General features: G+C 43.4%; 1 protein-coding gene and 2 long non-coding RNA genes across 3 annotated transcripts in view; 2 read left to right on the top strand and 1 right to left on the bottom strand.

The window, feature by feature from the left end:
- LOC145425130 (uncharacterized) overlaps positions 1-22,697 on the top strand; it is a 124,349-nt gene that overhangs the window by 17,023 nt on the left and 84,629 nt on the right. The window lies entirely within an intron of this gene.
- LOC113011595 (NACHT, LRR and PYD domains-containing protein 3-like) overlaps positions 1-22,697 on the bottom strand; it is a 604,422-nt gene that overhangs the window by 540,143 nt on the left and 41,582 nt on the right. The window lies entirely within an intron of this gene.
- LOC145424599 (uncharacterized) lies at positions 9,968-15,404 on the top strand. The gene is made up of 2 exons (XR_013905684.1): positions 9,968-10,738; positions 15,148-15,404. It is a non-coding gene; the product is annotated as an uncharacterized LOC145424599 (long non-coding RNA).

Genomic DNA, 22,697 nt, shown 5'->3' with positions numbered 1-22,697 from the left:
AGTTCTCCAGACACCTGGTAATGAACTAATCATTTGATTCAGGTGTGTAGACCCAGGGTGAGATCTAAAACCTGCAGGACACCGGCCCTCGAGGCCTGGAGCTGGCCAAGTTATGAAGCTAACTATTCTCAAGGCTAATGTAAAGTTCTTCAAATGATTTCGTTTGCAGTACGTATTTTTCAGACCATAAGCTGCAGGGGATTATAAGGCACATTAAGCGAAACAAAGCAGTCAGATAAATCAAACTTTATTAAACTCATTCTTCTTGCTTCCTCCACTTCTCTACCATTGATTCATTAATGTTGAATTCTCTGGCAGCGGCTCTATTCCCATGTTGTTGCAGTATATTAATGACTAACCTCGTATTGTGGATGGATTATCTCAGTTGTTCTCCTGACTGAAGTTTGGTCCGTTTACAGCAGGGGTGTCAAACTCAAATACACAGTGGGCCAAAATTCAAAACTGGAACAAAGTCGCGGGCTAACGTTAATATTTATTGAAATATATTTATTCCTCCAGATATAAGAATGAATCTTTTCTTATGGACTCAAACACGTTTTGCTGAAAAACTGAATATGGAACAAGCAAAGCTTAATACTAAACAATATATATATTAGCTGTATAATACCAGTAGGCCAGCTCTAATAGTAATTTGGTATGGCTTCGCGGGCCAAATGTAATTAGGTTGCGGGCCAAATTTGGCCCACGGGCCAGAGTTTGACACCTATGGTTTACAGCAGGGGTGTCAAACTCCAGGCCTCGAGGGCCGGTGTCCTGCAGGTTTTAGAGCTCACACTGGGTCAACACACCTGAATCAAATGATCAGTTGATTACCAGGTGTCTGGAGAACTTCAAGAGATGTTGAGGAGGTCATTTAGCCATTTGAATCAGCTGTGTTGGATCAAGGACACATTTAAAACCTGCAGGACACCGGCCCTCGAGGTCTGGAGTTCGACACCTGTGGTTTACAGCATCCTGCCATGCGATTGCATTTGTCTCTAACCATCAGGAACCCTCACGTTAACTTTTATCGAGTGGAAAAGTGTTAGTGTTCGTCCTCCAGCTTCACTGTGTTTATGCTAACATAGCTGTGTCGCTAGCGATCACGTAGCACATCATTATATAGCAGCTAGCCCAACTTCAGTAACCCTACAAACATCACTGCTGTTTAGTTTTCTGTCTTCATTTATGTTGGAAGTGATAGCAGAGCTGTACGTTTTAATTTGTTCAGAAATCTCTCAGTCAGAACATGCTATATCATGCTTAGCCACTAGCAAAACCAGTGAGCTACCTTCCGCTAACTTCCTGCTAACTTCCTGTTAACTTCTAAGTCCGTTAAATATAATAAATTTTGTTTTCATGGATGCCTGGATGTTAAACTTCATAGTTACACCTGGTAAAGCAGCAACACTGATCGTTTTATTAAAGATGAAAGAATTTAGACCGTTTTTAACTCTCAGTGATGTCGCAGTGTTCGTTTGACTTTGGGTCCTGAAGGACGGAGTTTAGGACCCAGATTACTCCCAGATTTAAGAGCACCTTAGTCCGAAAAATATGGCAATAACGACGGCCGCTTGCATGTTCTACAAAAAAAATAGTCCTTTGTTGTGTATCTGACGGACAAACACCAAACCAGTTCCACACCACTGAAGTTGCAGCATTTTTACAAACCAATTCTGGTTCATGTGTTTCACTCAACGATCCGCTTTCCCCCTTCTCATTCTCTATCGCCACCATGTGTGTATGAAAACAAAGGCACTGCGCATGCGCACTTTACCCATATTCTATCGCGATATTTTATTTTTTTATCGTTGCCCAACATTAAACCAGTATTACCATGAACAGTATAATGTGGCACAGCCATAGGTGGGCTGGTAGGAATGCTGCGGAGGGAGGAGAGAATGGGTTAGCCAGAGTCTAGAGTGAGATGTACACTTACAGAGAGAGTCGAAACCATCCTACCGGGCGATGTGGTGACAAGAAGCAGGTAGTAAGCGACGTAACAGGCGTGTCTTTTCCTCTGTAGAGCTAACACTCCTGCTGTTTTACTTCTGTACTCCTGTGCATACGTCAAGGATGTCACAATCACATTTTACAGCATCCATGTTATATTAGAGATACTTTAGTCCCAGCAAAGTAGTGTACTGTTGTTGTTTGCTCCATTGCAACAAAACATGCAATGATATTATACTGAATTGCACCAGTTTTTAGGACGTCTATCTTTTACTTTCTGTGGGTTTTTCACTGCTTCTCTGCGATCAGATGAATTGTGCACACTATTTGCTCTTCCACAGCTTTATTTTTTAGTCTTTGAATGTTCCCATCACTTCTGTGATGACAAAAGTCACGATTATGCCATAGTCAGTCTATTTATATAGACCAAAGGCTCATCAGCAGATCCAAACCGACAGAAAGGCCACGGTTTCCTAAGAATAGAGCACTTACCAGTTATTCACATTGAAATGTCCTGTAACGTAGACGCCGTTATCATGGTTTTGTTAACCTTAAAGAACAAAACTATGTGCCTGTTTAAATATTTATGGTCTGTATATACATTAATAATATTTACCATTAAAGGCAGTTTACTTTATACCTAGATCATCGATCACAGTGCATCGATCGGCTTCCTGCTTTACTTCCTCATTGATGACTGAGATGCTGCAATTAGTCCTCCAAAATATTAAGCAGGGTGCACGCCATCCCATCAGTTTCCATACTCCTGACATAGAGTGAGATTTCCTGAAGCCTTGCTATTTATAGCTGCAGGAGGCAGCTTCTAGCTTCTCCCTGGAGGAAGCTGTCCTTGTTTTTGTCTTCATCAAAAAACCTTAAAATCTAAAAATACAGACACCAGGTTCTTTGTTGGGCTTCTCTTTGTGGTTTGCTGTGGCTTTGCATCTGCTCTGCATCCCTGACCATCAATGTCACCAACATGTGTTCAATGATCAGCCAGTTCACCTCTGAGGGACTTTGGTCTATTCAAACTGGCTGAGATGCTGTGGCTTAAAAAGGCGGTTCAGACTTGAAAACCCTCCGATGGGCTGAATTATAACTCTAATAAGAATAAATAGCTACATTTACAACCTGCATGTTGTGTTTACTTGTGTTGTCTGTGTCTAATATGAACATTTTGTTGATGATCTGAAACATTAAAATGTAACATTTTTGGATTCATTCCTGTGGAGCTCAGGTCGGCACTCCCAGTCAGCGAGCCATGGCATGCATGTATGTGTATGTGGAGACATGCGTCTGTATGTTCGCATGCATGTATTTATACATACATGTATGCATGTGCGTGTATGTTTGTATGGGTGTATCCGTATGTTTGCAGGTGCATGTATAACTTATCGTTCTTGTGTAAATGTAAATTTGTCTGTGATTGTGTAAATACTTCACACACATGGAGAAATGTCAAACAGCCTTTCATTGTTCTTGTAACAGTGACAATAAAAGCTATTCTATTCTATTCTATTCTATTCCTCTGTCATGCATTCTTGCATCTCTTGCCTGCAAGCACACTTTGCAGAGTGCACTCTGTAGTTTATTTTACATAATAGTTAATACAGTACTTGTATTTAAGTGTATTTCGGTTTATTTTTCTACATCTCATAGCACTGCAAACACTTATAAAGCATAAGGTTTACTGAGCTCTTACTACTAATCGGTTCTATCTTGTAGTTGCACTAAACTGCACGATAAATCATAGAAGTAATTCAGACAGGGAGTTTTATGTCAGTGTTCTCCATTGAAACTGGTTATGAGTATTCACAAGATTTGTATCCAGGGATTATATCCCAGTCACCAGCACACTGTCATGTCTCATAAGCTGGTTTGGTATCTCGGTGCAGTCCCCTACTCACAGAATAGTCTGAGGCCAGGGGCCTTTATGAAGGGGGCCAGGGGATCCCATGTCCTTGAGTGATTACTCTGCCTTGGAAGCTCGTCTGTTCAGAGCGTTTTATGCCATTTGATGTTTGTATATCTTCTTTTTATTCTATCATTATTTTAAAATGAGATTTTTTGTATGTGTGGGGGGACATATGAAGAACACTGGAGTTAGAAAGCTTATGGCTTTTCCTTTTGTGCGGAGCCTAAGAATAGCTCGGCGGACTTCATTCACATGTTGCTGTTATTTATAGCTGCCAGTGACACAAACAACACGCCTGTGGGTGCTGCTGCCTGTGCTGGGATTGGTTTTTGTCGTAACATAAACAGAACTAAAGTGGATCCAAGTGTTAAAAACAATTTAAATATGTACATTGCAGCCACTGTCTGTGCATCTGGAACTGTTTCTGATGATCTGTGATGGTAGCAGCTACTTAGTTCACCAGATACTAAGAAATAATTCCTTTTGTTTTTTAAGGTAACTACTTAATTTGTCTTTTCTCTTGCAGGTAAGTTGACATGCAGCTGTACAGTCCAAAGCCTGACTCCTGCTGACGGTCGTTCTGTATGTGTTTGCTGTGGGGCTGGTGACAGTGAGGTAAATATGCCTCAAATAGTTGTTGACCTTTCTGTGTGGAGACACGAGGCAGAAGCAGCAGCCACTCTGGTTATTGGACGTCCTGCTGTGTGTAACGCGGTTAAAGGACCAGGGCGCCTGACTGCAGCCTCATAGACAATGAGCTATCAGAATAAGATTCGACTATGGAGCCTGAGGGTGTGAATAAAACACAGGAAACAAAAGTAGAGCTCAAATATATATATATTATGTTTGTTATGAGAAGTGTATAGACGGATGTACAAAAGAAATAAAAACATATGCATATATATCACAAACAAAAATAATGTTGACAATACAAAACAGCTTAGTAGGTTCCAAAAGGAGGTGGGATGAGGTGTGGTCCAGTATGTGATTTAGTTTAGTTCCATGGACCTGTGATAGGTCATGTGTCAACAATTTGTGATTCAGTCCATAGGTTCACAATTCCTACCGCAACGTAGCGGTGGTCAGGTGGCTCGCCATCTCGCGCTGATCAGGGCTGATCGCGGGAGAACAAAAAAAACCTGACCTAAACAAGGTCAAAAACAAATTATCCTTCAGCGAAGAAAATGAAACCGCATCCTACTGCTGTGACAAAATAAATACATAAATAACAAAGTCAAGTAATCAATGCCACGTTTCATACAACAATCAATAAACCATCATCTCTTATAATGAATGTCATTCTAAATACTATTATAGAAAGACATTCTCATGGGTCCCATCAAAGTATATCAGCGTTAAAGCTAATAAATATTATCCAAAGTTAATCAAATATATTTACAAAACTCATTTAATCACAGGTGTTGCGCAACAGATTCAATAATGTAAATGGAATTTAACTCAATGCAAAATCTCATAGGCCGTTTCGGCATTTCATCAGAAAAGTAACAAAAAACATCCAAAACGGACAAAACTACAAAAATCAAATCACTCGTTCAACTCTAGATACGTTAAGTCAACATTCGGCCATAATGGAATAAACAAAAACAACAATATTCAATAGATGACACTAGTAATTGCACTTACTGTCGCTAGCCTAGCATTAGCTTACCGGCATTGTAGGATGTGCGATCGCGGCTCCGCATGTACATTAATTGTGACAAAACAAAACAAACAAATAACTCACCGTTGAGTCGAGTGTGAGGTAGTGTAAAGATGAATGAATCGGCCGGGTTATTGCACGCTGTCAACTGTAAAATGTGTCGATAGCTGACAAGTACGCCAACCACAGGGACAGCAGCAGCCAGAGGAGCAGGGACATGCAGCTGATTGACCCGGAACTTATACAGGATTCATTCCCGCCACAATAAAGGGACTGGCGGAAGTGGGGTCAGAAGTTACCGTGGTTACATGTGACAGTGGACAGTGATAGAAAGGCCAGCGCTGTCTTTACTGAGCATCTTAGCTTCGTTGTTTTGTGATTTCATGAATAAATAATTATAAATAAATGATCAATAATTAGCCATTTGTCAGTAGTAGATGTGTGGTTATTATAACAGAGGGCAGAGGTCCTCTAAGGGCCTGGTTTAGGTGTTCAGCAGCGTCCTGTGTGCAGCAGATTAATCACATCATGTTCGGTTTGGTGGCTTTTTGATGTGATTGTTCGGAGAAAGCTGCCAGGAAACAACTAATAACTGATCAATGACAGCTCAGACAGTTCAGTCCAGTCTAGCTGGCTTTCCTCACAAAGTGGACGTGATTCATTCGTTACCGTCTGTGGTCTCTGAGCAGGCGCAGTGTTACACTGATTTCATCTCCACAAAGCTTCTGCTGAACGTGAGCGAAGCGAGATCACTCCAAGCTGGTCAGTAATCTGTCCAGACCAGTATGTCAGTACTGTCTGGGTTTATGCTGAGCTGGGCTACTGGTACATGACTGGTAATGAACTGGTAACAACCCAGAGTTCAGTAGAACCTCTGGCTCTCTGTGCGCAATGAGAAAGCCAATCCATAAATAAATCATGAACAGCCAACATGCACACATGCTTAACATAGTGTGTGTGTGTGTGTGTGTGTGTGTGTGTGTGTGTGTGTGTGTGTGTGTGTGTGTGTGTGTGTGTGTGTGTGGCACAGGGGAATGTGGGACTTTGTCCTGATGTGAATGTGTGTGTGGATCTTCTCCTCCCGGCCTATCACAGTGAGGAATGGAGGTGGTGTCAGTGTGGGTCAGTGTCACTGGGAGCTGTGGGCGTCTCCACAGTGGGCCTGGGAAACTTTGAAAAGATGTTTTCTTCTTTCGGCCATAAAATCCAGATCTTGGTTTCCTCTTTGTGAGCACAACAGAGACTCCCCTTGTTTCTTACACAGCCCCCCTCTGGCTTTCATGCACACACACCCACTCAGGGAATAAAGTCACTGCAGCCATTTAGCTGCTTCTCAGCACTCGCTGCATAACCTGAGGTTGGTCAGCCGGTCGACTCGTCGTGCATAGTGACAAATGAGGGATTTCAAATATTTCCAAAGCGATGCATCAGGTTTCTTTGCAGATGAAGTGAGACGTGGATGTTTCACAGCACCAATGAAGATTGTGTTTAAGTACAGCCGGGCGCACGCTCCCCCAGCGACGCCAGCTTCTTCTCACCGTGCAAACACTTTGATTTGAAATAGATTACAGCCGTGAGTGTTTGACTGTGATGGACTGGTGATGTGATCAGGGTCGCAGGTTTCCACCCGCCTCGTCTCTTTGCATGCAGTGAAGGAAACTATGCAAACTATGCAAGGTGTGCAGTAACAGGTCTGAACAAACCAGCAGCAAATAACTTCCAGTCTCCACAGGTTCAGTGCAGCTGGTGTAACAAAACGTTTGGTTACAACATATTAATGTTCGCACACTGCTGTAAAAACAGTTTTATTAAAATGAACGTGCACTTTTGTAGAAGCTCGTGGTGAACGCTCCACTGCCTTTGTTTTATTGTTACTATTATGTTGTGATGGGTTGAACAGGATGACTTGAGACGTGTGCGATGTGACAGAATAGACAGATGGAAGCCTTCATGTTGGATCAGAACGACGTCGGGCTTGTTGGTCTGCTGTGGTTTGATCAGAAGACTTCCTCAGATCAGCACCGTGGCCCTCCTCTTCCTCTCCCCCATCTGCTTCTTCTAGCAGCTTCCAACACACTGAGGTCTCTGACAGTGAGAGTGACTCCAGTGTTCCTGTAACTTTGAAGCAGAGGTTCAAGACAGATTTGATCTTTCCTTCTGTTTGGGATTGAAGTGATGTAATATCAGGGGGGGCAGGGGGGGCTATGATGTCCTGTCATTCTCATGTAAATCTGTGTTGGGAACATTAATGTTTAGTAAATGTGAAGTTAGCAGAGCAGTTTTGGTCTGAATCACTGACGTCTTTCTTAAATACTGCAGGAACAGTGTAAGGAGTGTAACTGTAATCTGTAACTGTAGTTTGGCTGAGCTGGAGTCTTTGGGTTCATCATGTCGTTGGATGCTCACCTCCTGCAGCTGCTGGCTGCTCTCCCAGATGAGAGATGATATCTGTATGTCCTTTATAATAACCTTAATTCACCTCGCACACACACAATGAGCTGTCTAATCAGCTGACCGGAGCAGGTGCTGTGTGTGAGAGCGATGTTGGGGTTGTGAGGGCCCAAAGAGCTGGATGTCAGCCCCTGTGGAGGACAGAGGCGTGCGTGGAAACCACTCCTCAGCTACTAGCTGCAGATGTGCAGTGCACATGTGGAACATGCAGCACCTGAAAGCCTCTTTTCCTCTGGAGTTAAACACTCTCCCTATCTGTTCACATACAGGTCTGTGTCCTCTGTACAAACCGCCGGTGACCGTAGCAAACTGGCAACCAGAGTAATGGTAAATGGTAAATGCACTGGTTCTTATACAGCACTCTTCTACCCTCCCTAAGCACTAAACCAGTTCCAGAGCATCTAATAAAAGCACTGGCAGCAACAGGGGCCAGTATCCCGCCCAGGGTGACTTTGGCACGCAGACTGGAGCAGCCGGGGATCGAACTACCGACTGACGTCCTGAGCCACAGTCGCCTCTTTTCCAGTAGAACATAACTGCCTCAGCTCAACTTGACTCTACTCGACTCTACTTGACTCTGTCTCTCAGTTACAGTTGAGCACCACCTCAGTGTGGGTGGGGCTGTTACAGCAACACAACCTGAAAGTCCCGTGACGCAAACACAACAAGCGATGACATCCCGGTGATGGAACATCTGCACCCCGTCACTGGACTTCCTGTGTAGCCGTTTCCCTCGTTGCCAGGCAGGTTTGAGTCTTGAAGGGTTCGCTCTCATAACTGATCCAGTGATGTCACTTCCTGGCCATCGGCGGCATGTATCTGGGACACAAACTGGGCTTGGAACTGGGTGAGAGATGAAACTCTGAGAAGCTCTTCAGACGACGCTGACCTGCATGACTGAGGACCTGCACAGACTTGCTGCCTCGCTCTTTGTGAGGAACGTCCTTCAGGAGTATGAAAGGGAAACTAGCAGTTTATTGAAACCAGCTCCGCTTCAACCTCAGATGCACACAAAGTAGACTCGTTCCCCAAAAGTTTGCACTTTGGATCCCAGGTATCGAACCAGCAACCCTCTGATTAGCAGATGAGCCAGTCGGGCTACAGCTACCCTACGTGTGTGTGTGTGTTGCCTTTTCATTCACATAATCCATCTTATCTCTAATGAAAAAGCCAAATGAAATCCTCAGATTTGCCCCTCAGGTTCCCACAGTGTTCAGGTCACACCAGGCCACAGTCCCACATTTGAGCCACGACTGTGGGTCACACAGAGCATGTCCTTTAGCCTTCTTTGTTTTTGGATTGTGTGCCACAGAGTCTCACTGAAGATGATTTTGGCACGTTTGCTGAGATTGTTTGAAAAACAAGCTAAAGAACACGTCCACGATGTCACAGCAGCTGTGGGCCTCGATGGAGCCCACGCTTGTCCTGGAGGCGTCCTCTGTGGAGTGAGGCCGGCTCACATGGTTCAGTCTGAACAGGGTGAAGCTCCAGCTTTGACCTGATTAACTTCCAGTAGTGGAAAAGCAGCTGTAGCTGCATTTTTCATCACTATTGATGGGATGCTGCTGGGACCTGCTGTTAGTGGGAGCTCAAAGCCTGAGGCCATCATTAAGATCTGTGTGGGTCTGTGTGGGTCTGTGTGTGTGTGGGACACTCACTGAGTAGTAGTCCACTGACCGACCCAAACACGGTGACTTCATATCACAGGAAATATTCAGCTCAGGCTTCTGTCTGATGCTTTGCTGTCTCACATTTAAATCACAAAGGTTGTTTCTACAAACACCCACTCATCTATCGTCCTCTTACACACCGGTCACAGACCCACTGCTGAACTCACAATATCATTTATTTTCCTTGTGTTTGATTGGTGGTACAGTTGTTTTATTTTGTGTGTTTGTTACACAGGAAAGCTGTTATTGATCAGTTTGAGAGTAAAACAGAAACTGTGAGTGTAAATGTGGAGATTGCAGTCGTTTCATGCTGTAACCTACAAAATGCTTTGTGCAGACGAGTCAGTGAAATCAATCAATCATCCTGATTTCTTTAGCTCATGAACACCGTGTGGGGTCAGTGTTAACAACATGGTGCAGAAAGGAAACACAAGCGTGGAGTCGGTGGGATTGTGCAAACGGTGGCTCGTGCATCAATCAGCTCCAGCTGTGATGCATCTCTTTGATTAGTGGGAGCAGCAAACTCCATCCAGACAGCTTCCTTTGTTTTTTTTCACTTGACTGATCGATCAGCGCACAGCTCCGTTTAGCACACACGCCATCTTTAACGACGGCGTGGAGTCTGTGCCCTGTTCCTCCCACACACGAGTGTTCGTTCATGTTCGGCCTTGTGTCTGAGCGTTTCCTCTCGGTGTGTCTGTAACGAGGAAGCCACGGGCAGGTCGCACACAAACGTGTGGCTGCCGAGTGTGCGAGTGTGGCAACGTGTGGCAACTATTCTGGTTTGCCAGCGACGTTTCCAGATAAACACTGGTGGCAGCTGCTGCCATGGCAACACCATTGTGCTCCCTCCCTCCCTCGCTCGTCTCCCCTCCCTCTCCCCAACCACTCCTCTCTCTCATGCTCCGCCGGCTCAGAGAGCGAGCACCAGAGAGGAGAGAGGTCAGCTCGATTCAGAGGACAGAAAGAAGAAAGGAATAACCCGGAGTGGACGGGGACAGGATGAGCGAGGACAGCCACTCCCACTACAGGCTGGACCCCAGCGATCGGCTCAACGGGCTGGGACAGAGGAGGAAGAGACCCAAGAAGGTAAACGAATAGATGGAGAGCCACGTGGTGCAAAGTGTGTAAGGATGGAGCACCCCACCCTGCAAAAAGAGAAAGGAGGTGGGGTTAGGTGAGGTTTGTTTATGTGCAGACGAGCGTCCACATGATGTTAGGAGCACCGAACCATCTCTCACCCCGTCGTCTCCTGTGGAGTGTGTGGCTGCTCCCCCACAGCAGCTGTATCCTCTCTCATATCCTCCGTCTCCTGGTGTTGTGTTGCTCCACAGTGAGTCGTAGTAGGAGGCTCACATGCTGTCAGGGTGGGTCCCTGCTCGCTCTTTGTGTGCCTGTCGTTGGGGGTTTTGGTGTTTGCAGCTATCAGGAGGTTTGTGTTGTAGCCTGATGTGAGAAGTGTTGTTATTATCATCATTTTTAACATTTCTGCACCGCTACAATAAACAGACACACACCCATCAGCCTGTTTACAGATCTATACGCCCATAAAGACGTGAAACACACATTGCACAAATCTACTATAACGTGTTCATATGTGTTATAAAATAAAGAGGTAAAGTATTAGCTGTTCAGGTTGATTCATAAATATGACCTCAGCACGTGAAATCCTTCTGCTGACATCCCTAAAAGCTCGTCAGACCAACGAAGCCGTACAACACAAATAACCAGACCAAACCAGGGTTGTGCGTCTGTTGTTGAGAACATTGTCAGTAAACCACAGTGACGTCCTACAGAGGACTCGTGTTGTCATTATTTTTGTGTATGTCGTGTGAGCTGAGAGCTGTAACCAAAGGTAGTGAGCGCGTCGGCCTTTAACGTCGCGGCTGGTTGTGCGATCGTGTCGCCGCTGAACTCGTGAGAGTTTGTCTCAGGGATCTTTACATTTGAAGTCAGGTAAACATCCAGTGAACTAACAGAACATTCAGGAGCATTTACTCTCATGAATGTCAGACAAACTGAGGTTTGTGTGTCAGTTAGATTCTTTAAGTCATTAAAGTGTCTCTGTTAGGAAAAGCATCTGTTTCCTCCACTTCTGCAGAACTGCGTGACCTGTAGCATCATTGCAGGAAGTATCCTGTGACAATGAGTGACTGCACATCATCATTATCAACACATAAACCTGTGGTCTGGACCTGCAGTTCTTATTTTTACTGTCTGGTTTTGTGTAAAGCAGCACTTCAGTAAGCACCTGTGAAGCACACAGTCATAGTCGAGTAAGGAAGCGATCCATATGTGAAACATATTCCACGTCTACAGGATAGTGGAGGTTACATGGGTCAACCTGGCAAACTGTACCAGCACATGTGATCACACTGATAGCAGAACACAGGTATGTGAGTCTCTACGACGAGGTCAGAAACCAGTAACAAATGTTTCATGTGATTCGTTTTTCTCCAGTTTGTCTGCAGTGAACCTTAAATACTCACTGAACCAGCTGTTTCCTGATGTGGTGACGTGTGTCGGTGATGAAGCCAACACTCTGTCCAGTGTTGGGCAAGTTACTTGAAAACAGTAATCAGTAACTAATTACTGATTACTTCCCCCAAAAAGTAATCCCGTTACTTTACTGATTACTTATTTTCAAAAGTAATTAGTTACTTAGTTACTTTTTAAAAACCCGATTTCCAACCTGAGTAGGTGATAAAGCGATAGATCTTTCAGCCCAATTCTACTTTTTCTGCATAATCCATCATACAAAATGTAATCAAATGGAAAAGTCTCTTTTTAAAACTTGTTTTATTAGTTTTAATCTTTTAACTTTATGCATCGAGCAAACATTTAATTATCTGCAACATTCTCTGACTGGAAGAAATTAGTTTAACATTTAAACCTATTTTCTGCACATTCCAGCACATAAAATAAAATATTTTTTGTGTTTACACTCAGTCTTTCAAATAGATGCAAGTAAAACACAGCAGAAAATAAATAAAGTCAAAGACTCAGCGGTCCTGTTGCTCTATTTTCACCTGTAAAGCAGGAGTGGGGCAGGCGGAGGTTTACCCTGGTGCAGGTGTGCCGCGGTCAGTGGAAGAATCCGCGAGTTTCTCTGTGAGTTTCCCATTACGTCGTAGCTACTCGGTGCTTGTTGGAAGTTTAGGGGTTTTTTCGCTGTAAAAAGAAGTTTTCTTCCCACGCACAGCGGACACTAATGTTTTTGTCACTTTTTATGGAATCAAACTCAAAGTAAGGTCAGTACTTCCACGCTTTAAACGCTGCACGCTCATACTCTCTCTGCACTCGATATGTGATCCATTGTTGATCTGCACACAGCTGTTGTAACTAACGGCGCACTCGCTTACGTCACTGTCGTGAGACATTCTCGCAAAAAAATCACTGTTTTAGTAACGCAGTAACGCAGCGTTCCTACGGGAAAGTAACGGTAATCTAATTACTGTTTTTGCAATAGTAATCCCTTACTTTACTCGTTACTTGAAAAAAGTAATCGGATTACGCGTTACTGGAGCGTTGTTCTCCTCTGTAACAAAGCAGTGATAAAGGAATAGATGCTGATTTTATTAACTTGTGTCTTTGTGCTGCTGGATTCAGTCTGAAGCAGGCAGCAGTGCTGAACCTACCAGTGTAAATGTGATGGTGGAAGCAGAGGCCAGCACTTGGCAGTGCTAAACACAATAAAAGACTCACAAGTTCCTGCTCAAAGGTCAGCTGCCTTCAGATCAATCATTAACCTGCAGCAGGTTGTGGCCTGATGTGTTTGTAAGAGTTTCACTTTCAGGAGGAGAAGATTTAAACGAGTCACACAAATGTGAACTACAAAGTCTGTGACACACAATTTATGCAAACTGCAGTAAATCTGACCTGAAGAAATCCAGTCTTCTGCCTGTTGTGGTTGTGACAGCTGCTCGTAGGAGAGTTTGTTTGTAGGAGGTGGAGATGTTCTCAGATCAAGTGCGTAATCGTCTCTTTGTGTAGACGCTAAAAGCTGTGAGCCAAAACTCTCTGCTCTGAAACTCTTCACTCAGTCCTCACGCTGAGAGTTTAGAGGCTGAACTTCTTGTTCCTCCATAACACTTTTCATGAAACAGCAGAAATGAGCTTGTGTTTCTCAGCAGTGCGCACACAGAGAACCGATCCTCTCTGCTCAGTCTGAACAAATCAAAGTGAAACGTCAGTGAAAACACAGCTGCTGATCAAACTGTGTCAGATTAATGCCTCAATGTTTCACTGTGAGGTTAAAAAATACATAAAAATGATTTAAAGAAGTAGGAGGCAGATTTTCACAATAAGAGCACTTTGTTTTTAATTCAGTTAATGTCAAACTGTCATCAACACCTCTGTGTTGTCTCTGAGCAGATTCAGGCATTACTCAAATAATAAAGGCTTTTTTTCACTATTATACTTTTCATTAGTCTCCAGGTTGATGATTATAAACAGAATTATTAAAGTTTTTATCATTTCAGGCTGAAAATCAACATGAATTTGGTTCTAATCAAAGAAGCTCCTTTAATGTGTGTCATTAAAATCCTCACACAGACTTAAAAAGGCGACATTAACATTAAAATAAATGAAAGAAGCTTCAGCTGAGAGCTTCATGCAGTCATCATCAGCAGCTCATAGCAGTCACAGCTCTTTATTACGCAGCTTTGCAGGAATTAAAGTGGCTGAAGTGTCAGAGTTTGTGTGAGAAGCTGCTTCATGGACAGCTGTACACACGTCTTTATTATTTCTTCATAAATCAAACACACAGGTTTGTCTGCAGATGATTTAAAGTGTGTCGTTGTGCAGTTAAAGCTGTTTGTGTGACGCCCTGACCTCCTGTGAATGAAACAGCCAATCAGATCCATCAGAGAGAGAGCAGGAAGTGTTGTGTGTTTGTGACAGAACAAGGAAACAGTGATGATGATGAACATAAAGGTCCTCTGATGTTTCCTGTTACAGTAACGCTTGTTCATCTGTTGCTCTCCTACACTTTCCTATAAATAAAGGAGAAAAAGTCCGTTTAGTTTCATTTCCTACAGCTCAGAGTTACACTTCACATTCCTGCTGTCACATCAAAAAGCTTCACTTTGGTCCAACATCTACATGTTAACATGAAACACAGACAGACTCAGAACATCTGGAACATCTGCACTTTGACCCAAACTGTTATAGCCAGGATATTTTCTGCATATTTCTTATGTTGGACCTGTTTGAACTGTAAACGACCTGTAATCATCTGTAAATGGTGTGAGACACACTGAGGCCACCTACAGGGCAGCTGGGGAACAGCAGGGATCTGAAATCATACGAGACGTTAGTGAGTGAGAAGAACAAACGGACTTAAGATGGCTCGAAGTGATCAAAGTTGATCTAAAACAGAAGATAAATCCAAAGCAGCATCAGATGAATGTTACCATTTCCAGTTACGGTGCCCTTCATCTAATATGGAAATGTGTTGGGTTTTTTTGCCGTGTTGTTGTTCTTCCTATTGTGTTTAGGCCAGAGATGCTCTTCAAACAGCGGACAGACATGACCACATTACAAGAACATGGTGTGAGTCCGATTTGATATTCCAGTCAACGCTGAGAGACCTTAACCAGGAAGTCAGAGGTCAGCTGATGCTGCGAGCAGGAAGTGAACCAAGGGAAAGGTCCACTCTACTCAATCTCAAAGAAAATATGCTGGTATTTGTTGATGTTGATGGTACAATAAAAATATATAATATAATAAATAATAAAATATCATGTGATGATGAGATGTGTTGTTGGTGTTTGTATTTTCTGTAAATGTCTTTTTTAATGTAAATGCTTTGTTCCAGACGGACAGGGAATCAGTTGCTGTACGATGACATCATCTTGATGTTGACGAGGAGGGCGAGAAAAACTAGTTTAGTCCTGCAGATGGCGATCTTGCACCGTGTTCAGAGAGCCGACACTTTGATGGTGCTGCTCTACTCAGCTTACTTTAGCCTGGGTTGGACTCTATATGAGCAGCTTCCACTCTGGTTTCACTCTTAAACACACTTGTTTGATTAGTGGTGTTTTATATCAGTGAAGATGTATAATGTAATTTAAAATGTTGATGATGGGTTGTAGTGGGCTTGTACTTACAAAACTGCCTCATTTTATTGGAACGATCCACAGTTGCATCCATTCACGGATGACATCTGACATCATTTGACATCTGGTCTGAACACGTTTGTACACAAGATGCCTCAGTTCTGGATGTTCCCACAGACTCCTCTGTGCACCTAAAGGAAAGGTCAAGGGTCAGCAGCACATGTAGTTGGGACAATTCTTCAGTCGCACAAACTACACAATCATTTTCATCCAATGACGACTTTTCACTTGCAGAAATGGTCCTGTGTGATTTCCAGGCTGTGATATAAAAACTAGTTCCTAATGGCAGCGACTCACTCAGTAAACATGTGTTTCCTTCACCAACCTCACACACAGATCCAATAAGATCAGGAAGTGGGCAGTATAGTACAATATGTGTTATTCTGTGCTGCACTGCCCAAACTAAAGATCTGCTGAAGTGTTGGAAATGATCCAGATGTTTATTTTGGACGATACAGCAGAAGATCAGACATGAAAGTGGAGATAACACAGAAGACCTGCAGCAAAGGTCAGAGGTCAGACTGGGCCCCTGGATTCAATGAGCCAATGATCATCAAGCAGTGACTAAAGCAGAGCCCTGACGTTCTGACATTCATCACACAGTCAGAACAAATGTCTGCTGATGACTTCATCTCATGAAACGACTGATAGATGTCAGTTCATTGATCAGCTGAGCTGCTGATCTTCATCGTCACAGAAACATTCAGCTTGTTTCAATCAGTAAATAACTCCCACTACTCCCAGTTTGAACTGTTCCCACTCAAAATGCTGTGAGAACAATGATCATTGTAGAACTTCACAAACATCACGTGTTGTTTTCCACATGTAAGATCAGCAAACACACAGAAACTTCCTGTTGCCACACACGGCCTCCAAAATCTCTTCCACGCTTTCTGTCTGAAGTCCACTCTCTGTGTCGGATCCACAGGAAACAACAAGATCTTATTAACATGGTTTTCAATGTGTCTCCTTCCAAAAGGTCCAACCAATGAACAAATGTGTGTATTTGTGGAGGCCGAACAAAAGCATGACACATTTCTCTGTTTCTATAAACTGGAGTCAAACACAAACATGAAGAGTTTCACTGACAGACTCCAAAATGCCCCCACAGTGGATCAAAGGGAAATCCTACAGTGTGGCCAGAGACTCTTAATGGCTCCAACATCAACACATCCACAATGTTGGATCCAGTTCTGCCTCACAGAGTTACTAAGACACACCCTCTGCCAGCATCACAACAGCTCCACCTGCTTCACCTGCCTCCTCAGCATCTGTACACCTGAAGAGAAAAGAAAGGCTCCAACAGCTCAAATCTACAAAGGATTCATGAAGTTTCATCCAACAATAACATGTTTGCCTTCCACAGAGTGCTGTTAGACACCACTGTACCTCTGCCATTTCAAAAAGAGCAGCTTGGGAACATTTTGGCTCCAAACACTTTGTGTTTAAGTTCTTTGTTTTCTTTGTGAAGCCGACAACATCTGGAGCTTTGTGACTCATAGAAACATCATTTTGTTCTTTAGATGACAGCAGATTGGGACTGAATAATCAATCACTATCAAACCAATAAAGACAAACATGCTGATTTTACAGGAACTTTGTTGGAGAAGCTGCAAAGACATGAAACTGGTGGAGATCCCAAACCAGTTGATAGTGCTGGTTATTCCAAATAAAGCTGTTTCCCTTTGAGATGAAATGACTTTGTGTCCTGATATATAATAAAGATGTTGTTGTTTTTGAGCCCCTGTATTAAAAGTAGTTTAAAGTCAGCTTGAGTTTGATGTCTTTATGTCAAAGCTGCTCATGATGTTGAGCTGCTGATGGAATAAAAACAATATAAAAGCATGTAGTCCAGACTTAAATGCAGCCTGTTGTTAGCTGAGGTCCACACACAGTGTTTGACAGTGTAAAGTGTGTGAAAGGGCTGCTGGTGGAGCTCACTAGGATGAGCAGGTGACCACGAGGTGGAGAGCAGCTGGCCTGGCTTTGACCCGGGCCACGCCCCCTTTCTCTCTGCTTTGCTGTCACTTATCTTCACTGCTCTGTCCAATAAAGCTGAAAAAGGCCCCGAATCAAAGAAATCTGCTGCAGCCTCTGAAATGTCTTCTGTTTCCTTCCCGACGGCTTTTTCACCGTCAGCCCATCAGACAGTCCAGCAGCATTTATGATGATGTCATGATGTTGAAGAGGCTGCTACGGTGGCCTCCCATGACCCCCAGCCTCATCACAGCTGAGATGCAGACATTTGAAAACATTCAGCAGACAACTGAATAACAGTCCAACACAACAGTCTGTGTGCAGACACACACTGACCTTTCATAGAGTCAAACACAGCTGGTTGAGTCATTTCTCTGTGAGTCTAAAGTGAATCTAGTATTTGAAAGTCCACTTCCTGTATTTGTTGTTGAAGACTTCTTCAGCTTCTTCTCAAGGACATCAGCTGCTTGTTTGGCAGCAGAGGCAGTTAAGAAGCTTCCTGAAAAACACTGAACAGTGAGTTCACTGTGGCATATGACAGATTCAGCTTTCTGTGTGCAAATGTGTCTGTGTCGACCTTTCAAATGCTGTTGAATCCAAAACATCAGCGGCTCCTCGGCTGCTCACTTCATGCACTTCTGTCTGTGTGACAGTCCAATGACATCACAGCTGTTTCCAGCCCCAGTGTCTCAGGACTGGACACCTTTAAACATGTCGAGGATCAAACAGCGTCCAGCTAAACACACATGAAACTATCAGAGCTGACAATCATTCCAATAACATCTAATGGTTCATGTATGTAGACACAGGACTACAAGGAAATGGCTCTCAGCATCTGGCTGTGGGAACACATGAGTCCCTGTTTGTGTTCAGATTGTGTGCATGTTTTAGACGTGTGTCACATGTAGAAACACAACAATCCCACAATGACACACAGATGTGTTTGACACAGCTGTGCAGCTGTAAGTTGTTTCTAATGATTCATTGAAGCTCTTCTAACATTCTGGAGACGATCAGTACATGAATCTGTTCAACACGACAACAATTTGACTTCAGTGTGAACGTTTGCATTAAATAACCTTCTTCATCCAGCTGACAGCATCTTCATCCTATGATGTGAACAGTTCCTCCTGTTGATGACAAACCTCTGACAGGATCTGCTTGAGGAGCTTTTTCATGTGCAGCTCTCTGAGCTCAGGGCTGAGCTGCTGTTTCATCTTTAAGAGCTGCTGCCTCCTCGCCGGACTTGTTCTCCTCTTCTTCTCCTAATGACACCATTTCTGCTTCATATTAAATTCAATAAAGATGCTGACATGTATCTGTAGCAACAACATCATTGAATCTAGAACAACTGGAGCCAAACCAGTGGCTCTGCTGGGATCACTGGTGAGCCAACACTTCCTTGTTGATGCAGATTTCAGGGCTTCCTTTTGCTCCTCCGTTATAACTGTTCTCTCTTCTCAACACATGATGACACAAAGGAATCAGCAGTGACAAAGATGATGCTGAAGAGAAGCACACACTTCACACATATAACAGAGCAGTGCAGTTACACACACCTCTGCTCGACATCAGGCCTCAAACAAAGACACAAAACACTAACTTGACTCTAAACAGAAGAAACGAGCAGCTGTTTCTGTTCTGTGCTTATTTATATTTGACACACATGCTTCTCTTTGTGCAAACACACATCGCACTATAAGGGTAACCTCGCACACAATGATTGGACAGCACAGTGATGATGCTGGGAGATCCTATACGCAGCAACACAGAAACACTGAGAACTTTAAACAATGATGGAAAGTGTTATAAATGACTTGTTGGCCTCTGATCTGTCACAAACAGCTGAAACGTGTCTCTCATGAGTCACATGAAGGTTTTTGACAGAAAGGACAAAAAGTAGCTGCAGTCAGTTTGTGTCATTTTTATATTTATTCATCTGGGAGAAAAATCTGAGGGACATTAAAATGTGTTTTCAACAGAGACAAGAACATGAATATAACAGAACAGGTAAATGAACATGTTTCAAGTAAACAGCTGGACTGATCAGGTCCAAACACAGAGTGATAAACTTGTCAAACAGCTGTCATATCTTTATATAGAAGCTCTTTATAAATGCTGCTCACTGCAGTCTGTTTACTAATAATGTCAAAGTGTTAGAAACACAGAAACATCAGAATGGTCTTTGTTCACAGAAACCTGTCTGGGATCCTTTGTTGTTCTTTTGATGCAGAGTTACATTATAAATATAAAGAGTTATTTCAGAGTCTCATCAGTTTTCCTGCATGTCTTTATTTAACACATCAGCAGGGCTGAAGCTCTCATGTTAAACACACACTGATCTATGGACACGTTCATGTGTTTCTAACAGAACCAGGCTGTTATCAGCCTGCACTAACATTATGTCACACACACTGAATGTAACAGTGACAGTTTACATCATCACACAATCAGCTGTGATTGTTTCACTGTCATCAAACGAGTCAACAGGAAGTAGAATCAATAGAAACCAATCATTTACTGACAGCATGTCTGATGGAAATAAGTGCAGATTATGTATGAAGTCTAACTGCACACAGTAACTGTGTTACAATAAGGACTTAACAGCGCCCTCTGCTGGAGTGTTTCAGTACTGCGTTAACTAGAATACACCACCTCCTCCTCACACCACCTGCTACAGCTCTACTCTTCTATGACTACAGTCATCCACAGCACTGATGTGAGGTCACATGGTTCATATGTAAGGAGCACAGCTGACCTCAGGTCAGTTTAATGACTGTGAGCAGCAGCTGTGTTATTGTCACTGTGACAGGGAGACACTCTCAGACACAGCGCTCATGTCAGCTTGTTCTCATGCAGGAGGATCAGGAGCTCCATGTTTGTCTTTCTGTTTGAATCATGATGTGTTTGTGCCATCAGAGTCTGTCATGAGTACTCAGGGTTTCACAGCAGCTCTTCTGGATGCTGACGAGGACTCCAACCTCATGTTTCACCTCTCTGAGCTTCTGATGTCTGTGAACACTCGTGTTTCTTCTCTGGGCTCATCTGGACAAAAACACCTTTCTGTGTTTGGCTGCAGCCTCATTCTGACTGACAGGAAGTGTGTTATCCATGAGCTGCACTTCTGTGAGGAAGTTTCCTGCTGTGTTTCCTGTCTGTGGACAAACACGAGTGTTCCAGCTGAGGACTTGGTTCCTTCCACCTGTCCATACAGGACATCACGCTGTCTGCAGCTCTGTAAATGCTGCTCCAGGTCCTTCCACGTGCTGCTCTGTATTTGTGCAGTTTGTAGTGTGTCCTGGGAAACGTAGCACACATGGTGTTCTTCTGCTGTTTCCTCCTTTCACTGAGTGTGAAACACTGACGCTGTGCTGTTGTTCACAGAGGGGAGCTGATTCTAGCTGCAGCTGGACTCTGTCATCTAACTGAATGTGTTGGTGCTGATCACGGGGCTCTGAGGGGGGAGCAGCAGGAGGACTCTGGATGCTGACGTCAGTGTATCTGTGGAAGCTCCCACAGCGTGTCTGTCATTCAATATTGTGCTGTATATTGTATCTATGCAAAGATGAACAGACTGTGTGTTCACTGGTCTCTGTGCTGCAGCTCTGATGTCATCATCACTCCCTCCTCCACCCTCAGCAGTCCCAGCATGCTGCTGTGGTGCACCCCACCCTCACTCTACACCTGAGCCACAGACCACACCCTCCACCTCAATATACACCACAGTTTTCTCTGCTGTGGAAATGAGATCAGGAGGAAATCATCATTATTATTATTTAATAAACGCTCACATTAATGTGGGCTTATTTGTTTCATATTAGAAACATTAGTTGAGTGTTTTTAGTATAAAATGGTCAAAGTCCCTCTTTTTGCTCCTCCCCTCACCTGTGGATGGACGGTGCTGTTACCGTGGTGACAGCTTGGATGTGTTTCAGTCCTGCCTGGTTATCACTGCAGGAATCTTTCACATTTATTACAGGTAATAACTCTGATTTTTCTGTGTATTATGAACCAAATGTATCCTGATACACACAGAGATGGATGAGCAGAGGTTTTTTTGCAGTTTATGTAGTTACTATGGACTTAATGCAGACATATTATTAAAATTAGGGCTATAACAGTTGTATTGATGTATAGCAACTTGAAATGCTCCCACAAATGGCTCCACAGCATGTAAAAATATAACAAAAGCTCTGGCGGACTTGGTTCTGTGGTCAGTCTTAAAGGGTGAAGTTAAACTCTGTAATCTTCACTGTGTCACAGAGTTCAGTGAGTCCCGTTATTCACAGTATCAATCAGATCATCAGAGAACAGCTGATCAGCAATCAGTGGTGCCAACAGCGCCTCCTGTGGTGAGAGGATGCAATAATGCAATGTAGCATTTTTCCACTCAACACTTGCAGTCATGGAAACTGTCTGTTGGATCTGTGTGACGTTGCTTTCTTGGTTAGAGTTCCTCACAAATGTCCAGATGATTCTTCTAATGAGGCGTCGACCATGTTTGCAGCTCTTTGGAAGAAAACGTCGCCCTTTGCCATCCTTACTTTTCTTTGACTTCTTCAAATGCAGCTGAACTCCAGCTGGTATTTTCTTGGACTTTGCAGCTGTTTCTGGTCATCAGTTCATTCCTGCAAACCTCTGAAGCTGAACAACAATGATGCTGCATTGCTGGCTGATCCCAAAAGGTTGATTCTGTTCATCTGGACGTTTTCAGAAACGTTTGCTCACTGATCAGGTGACTTCTTCAGTCTCAGCTGACTGCAGCTTTACAAGCTTACAAACAGCACATTTGCACAATGACTGAAAGCAGCAGCACCTGATATATATGATACTAATATAATACATATACATATATAATCCATACTAATGATGAAGGAACTGAGCTCACAGTCCATTGTTCATTCAGTGAACTACTCAGTTTATTTTGGGCCTCAGAAATGCTCACTCTGTTT

Source organism: Astatotilapia calliptera, chromosome 3 (assembly GCF_964374335.1).
Source record: "Astatotilapia calliptera chromosome 3, fAstCal68.1, whole genome shotgun sequence".
Classification (NCBI taxonomy): Eukaryota; Metazoa; Chordata; class Actinopteri; order Cichliformes; family Cichlidae; genus Astatotilapia; species Astatotilapia calliptera.
The sequence above is the reverse complement of the archived record's forward strand: the minus strand, read 5'-3'. Positions and strand labels throughout refer to the sequence as shown.